Below are 5,767 nucleotides of genomic sequence, written 5' to 3'. Positions count from 1 at the left end.
CTGGCTGCATTTAGTAGGTAATTGGAGATAAGAATATTCTTCCCAGGTTGGCTTTGAATTGTGATCTTTGAATCTCAGCCTCCTGAATAGCTAATATTACAAGTGTTAGCCCCCAGTGCCCAGCTGTTTTACTTTTTTATTTAACAAATATTTATTGAATCCTTTTTTTTGAACATACAGATACTTTATTGCTCACCTTTCACACAAAGCACATCTCCCACCATCTTTCTTTCACAGCTTGACAATGTTTAAGTATACAAAAACCCAGCGAGAAGCATCCTGTCAGGTAGATGTCAGTAAAGGATAATGGGAAACATGGACTCAGCCAGGCTTTTGTTTTCTGCAGCAATAATAAAGGGCCTCCTGCACTAAGCAAAACTCCAGCTTACTTTGTAGTGCATTTCTTCCATTACAAAAGAAAAAGAGTGTCCTGCCTAAAGCAAACTAACTTGTATTTGCTGAGCCAGTGGTATTAACTTGTGCATAAAACAAATTTTGGTTTGCCATTTCTTCTAGCAGACTTCAAGTAAAAGTAAGGTTGAAGGAGGAACTTGTAAGGATGCAGGTCAGTTTGAGTTGCTACACTTAACTAAATGCCTCTATGTCCTATAGGTTCACAACTTGGTTTGCTTTTATTGTCTTTATGGATTTTGGCCATGCTCAAGGTTGTCAGAGTTGAGCATATGGTACATTATTCCATCAACAGAATAAGGCTACTCAATGTGCTATCTGCAGAGGAGCTCATTTAATAGGAACGGACCTAACAGGTCTACCAGGGAACAAATGTGGCACAACCTCTTGGAATAATAAATCGCCAACCTGGGGCAGAACTGTGCTTACAAAACAGATATCAGAACACTTGACGCAGAACGCATAGAAGTGGACTCTTAAGTATGAGGAAGGTTCCCAGTAGTAAATCTGAAAAAAGTCTAGGTGAATCCTCATTTTCAAAACTGCATATTGAAAACATGGAAATTACTTTACTCAAGTAATTTCTTCAAAAGAGTATGCAGCATGTTCTGACTGACTGTGGAATTACTCTACTGGTCAATTAAAGGCAATTTTAATAACCTTTAAAAATTGTTTTCATAGAAAGGAGAGATGTGGTTTTCAAATAAACAGCATTAATTAAATCTTAAAAAAAAAGCAAACAACAGAATCGAATAAAAACCCACAAATGCTTATGGCAAGTAGGAATCTGCCTGCCACCTGTGGCCTCACGTGAACTCAAATGGGATGCTGGATCCAGGACTCTGAAACTAAGTTTCTATTGAGCTCTAGCAAAAAGTAAGGTGCTGTAGCCTCAACTAGTATAGTGTCTTCCCTGCCCAAAACCAGAATGACTGTACTGGTAGCCTCCATGCTGGAAGTGCTGCTCAAACTGCCCCCCTTGGTGGTATGTCTGGCTCCCTCTGCCTTCCCACCCTCCTCCCTGGCCTCCACGTCCACCTCGGCCTCCCCGACCACCTCTCCCACCACGACCACCGCCTCGATCACTGTGGTGCCCACCATCTTGGTATCTATTGTCCTGATGGTATCCACCACCCTGGTATCCACTTCCTGTGTACGAAGATGTCTGGAAGTCCCCATAACCACCGCCTCCACCTTGATAGCCACTGCTGTGGCCACCATGGTAGCCACCAGCCTGGAAACCTGAATCTCGATAACCATCATCTTGGTAGCTACCTCCTCCACTCCCTCCATCTGTCCAGCCTCCTTGGTGTTTACTTCCTCTTCCTCCCTCTCGGCCACTGTGGTCAAAGCCACCACGTCCACCTCTCCCTCCTCCTTGTTCATGACCTCCTCGTCCTCCATATGAGGAATGTTCATAACCACCTCTCCCTCCTCCTCGGCCTCCTGCTTGATGCTGGGGGCCGTCTTGCCTTTTCTGCCATGGTGGCATCTCTCGGGGTGGAGGTTCAATTTCATTGGGTCTACCACCTCTGTCAGGCACCCTGCCCATCAACACCTTATTGGTGGCACAGGCAGTCTTTTAGCTTATGGAACCACTGCTTGTCCTTAAAATCTTTGACAAGTCTTGTCTTGCAGCCAGCAGATGGGCAACACTTTTAGGAGATAGTGTTGAGCGCTTTGGCTGGTAAACCTTTGCTAGCTTTTCTGTCTGACTCTTAGCTCTGTCAGACCAGCCAAAGGACTGTACAGTGACATCCAAGCGTTTGATTAGCAGCTTTCTCTGGACTTCATATTCATTGGCTATGATTTTGTTGATTGCTTCTATCTTTTCCCAGTGGGCTGGTCCCATTGGCTTCTTCAATAAAGGCTTTCCCACATGATTAGGTGGAACTTTCACTAATGTTTCCTTTACTTTTTTTTCAATCCCGCTGAAGAATTGGAACATAGTTATACTGGCTGGAGGTTTGGACATTCCTAGAGCAATACAAATGCCTTTCAACTCTTGAAAGACCTCACTACCGCCTCCTTCTTGAGCTTTTTTTTTTGAGGAGCATTCACACAGAACATTCTGGCAGCTTCTAGTTCTGAGATGAGGTATGTGAGCAAAAGGAGGCAGTTCTTCTGCACGAGCAGGCGCTTGGTCACATCCCCAGATGTCAGTGACAGATATGGGCAGTTCATCTCCCCTAGGAGCCCACTCACCTCAAGCTGAAATTCTTCAGCTTCACTTGGACTGTTAGTCGCTTGAACATTTTCTTCTAGTTTACAGAGTACTCTTAATTCAGACACCAGCCAAGCACAGAGTTTGGTAAACTCAGGGGAACTGGTTCCAGCAGAGACTGCCTGAGACAGAGCGCCATAATCCAACAATGGGCCTTTGTAACCTAAGTCTTCCAACGACTCCAAGATGTCAGTCTCCATGAGGTCACACTCCATGCCACTGTGCTATTCAAATTTCCGAGTCGCCAAGCTCCCCTTTCCGCCGGCAACGCTTACACCCGCGCAGGCGCTCTTCTCCCGGAACTTCCAAGTCGGCAGCTGGCGCCTCAGTCTCCGTACTGAGCATGTGCCCAGACTGCGTGAGCTTCTATTTATTGAATCCTTGAAAAGACTTTTATTGGCACATATTAATTATAGTAATAATGAGTTTCATAGTAACATATTCATACATGTATATGACATACTTTGTCACTATTCTTTTCTTTTTTTTAATTTTTATATCATATCAAGAAAGCCTAAATGCTGATCATAGAGATTTAGTTGAATATTTTCTCCTAACAATTTTTATATTTAGGTCATATTTTGATACATTTTGAGTGTTGTTTATGATTTGAAGTAAGAGTTCAATATTCATTTTTATGCGTAGGGCTAATTGTTCCAAATATCATTTGTTAAAAATGACTTTTCTCATTTGGGTATCAGTGGATCATGCATGTAAATCTGAGGATCACAATTTCAGGCCAGCCTTTTCAGGAAAGTCTGTGAGACTCTTATCTCCAATTAACTACAAAACAATCCAGAAATAGAGCTGTGGCTCAAGTTTTAGAGAACTAGACTTAAGCAGAAAATCTCAGAGAAAGTACCCAAGTCCTGAGTACAAACCCTAGGACCACCACCACTACCAACAACAACAACAAATGACTTTTCTTATTTGTCCTGATACCCTAGTCAAAAATTAATTTAGCATGGATATTAGGATTTATTTTTGTGCTGTTAATTTACTGGTATTGAACTACATTTTTTTCCTGTTGTGGTACCATACTGTCTTGATTATGGCTGCTTTGTAATATATTTTAAAATTAGGAAATGTGAATATGCAAAATTGATTCCTTTTCAAGATTATTTTTATGTATTCTGAGTTCTTTGCTTGTTAATATACATTTTATAATCAGCTGGTCAATTTCTGTCAAAAAGGCTTCTGGAAATGATGAAAAACAGAATTGTGTTGAAGAGTCAGATCATTTTGAAGAATATTTCCATACTAACAGTATTAAATTTTGTGATCCTTGAATGTAGGATGCCTTTTCAATTACTGAAGTTTTGTAAAATTTCATTTAACAATGTTTTGTACTTTTTGGTAGATAACATTTCTCTTGTTAAATTTATTTCTACATATTTTATTTGTACCCACGATTACAATCAGGATTGTCTCTTTAATTTATCTGTAGAAAAATGAATATGTTTAAAATTTTAGTAGATTATTTCACATTAATATTTTATTTTCTAATTCTGTTAAACTCACTTATGGGTCCTAATATTTTTATTGTATCCTTGAGATTTTGTATAAATAAGATCCTTCTAAAGGAAGCTATTTTACTTCTTCCTTTCCAATTTCCTTCCTCCCTCCTTCCTTCCTCCCTCCCTCCCTCCTTCCCTCTCTCCTTCCTTCTGTCCCTCCTTTCCTTCCCTTCCTTCCTTCCTTCCTTCCTTCCTTCCTTCCTTCCTTCCTTCCTTCCTTCCTTCCTTCCTTCCTTCCTTCCTTCCTTCCTTCCTTCCTTCCTTCCTTCTTCATTTCCTCACTTGCTCTTTCCTTCTGTCTCTATCTTTCTCACTCTGTTTCTCCTCCATTTCACCCCCAAATTGATCTATCTAAAATCACTCTATAATGTTGATTAGAAATGATGAGAAGAGCTACTTCTGTCTTTTGCTTGGTGTTGGAGGGAAAGTATTTAGTCTTCCACCACTAAGTACAATGTTTGCGGTATATTTTTTTCTCCATGCTGTTTATCAAGTGGAAATACTTTCATATTTTTCCATTTGTTGAGTGTTTATCATGAAGTGATTTTGTAAAATACTTTTTATTTATCTTTTGACTACATAATCTTAGTTTTGCCCTTTATTTTATTAATATGATATTCTATATTACTTGGCTTTTAAGATGGTGAAATAAACTTTGAATTTCTGGAATAGATCCCACTTGGTTATGGTGTATAATACTTTTTATGTTGTTGGATTATCTTTATTAGTATTTTGCTGAGATTTGTGCATCCATAGTGATAAAGGATATTGGTCTATAGCTTCTTTTCCTAGTGTTTTTGTGTGTGGTTTGGATATAAGTTCAAAATTTGGCCTCACAAAATGAATTAGGAAATGTCACTTCATTTATAGTTTTTATAAAAGGCATTGTGAAGGGTAATTTTAATTTTTCTTCTTATTGCTTGATTTCAACAGTGAAACCATCTGTTATTTGGCTTTACTTTGTGGATAGTTTTTTGTAAATGCCCAATAAATCCTCTTTATTATAGATTTTCTAACTTTCTATAGTTTTTTTCTAGTAGTTATGCCTCTCTGAATATATCTATTTCGTCTATCTTATTTGGAGAATGTAAGTTTTTATATTACTTTCCTATAATCCTTTTAAATTTTTTATATTTTTCTATTTTTAAATGTTTTTGCTCAATTTCTGCTGTATTTTCTTCTTTGTTTCTGCATGTTTTGAGTTTAATTTGCATTTTTTCTAGTTTCCAAAGTAAGAATCTTTTTTTTTTTTTTTTTTTTTTTTTTTTTTGGCCAGTCCTGGGCCTTGGACCCAGGGCCTGAGCACTGTCCCTGGCTTCTTCCCGCTCAAGGCTAGCACTCCGCCACTTGAGCCACAGCGCCGCTTCTGGCCGTTTTCTGTATATGTGGTGCTGGGGAATCGAACCTAGGGCCTCGTGTATCCGAGGCAGGCACTCTTGCCACTAGGCTATATCCCCAGCCCCCAAAGTAAGAATCTTTTTAAAGAGTAGATCAAAATTATTTTTATTATTATTTTTCTTTTTTTTAAATTTAAGTTTATTGTCAAGGTGATGTACAGAGGGGTTACAGTTACATAGGTAAGGTAGTGAGTACATTTCATGTCGAATATTGTTAC

General features: G+C 39.0%; 1 pseudogene; it reads right to left on the bottom strand.

The window, feature by feature from the left end:
* Positions 1 to 1,279: 1,279 nt before the first annotated feature.
* Positions 1,280 to 2,934, bottom strand: LOC125343489 (annotated as a pseudogene).
* Positions 2,935 to 5,767: the final 2,833 nt, after the last annotated feature.

Source organism: Perognathus longimembris, chromosome 28, assembly GCF_023159225.1.
Source record: "Perognathus longimembris pacificus isolate PPM17 chromosome 28, ASM2315922v1, whole genome shotgun sequence".
NCBI classification, from domain to species: domain Eukaryota; kingdom Metazoa; phylum Chordata; class Mammalia; order Rodentia; family Heteromyidae; genus Perognathus; species Perognathus longimembris.
This window is presented reverse-complemented; position numbering and strand designations above follow the sequence as displayed.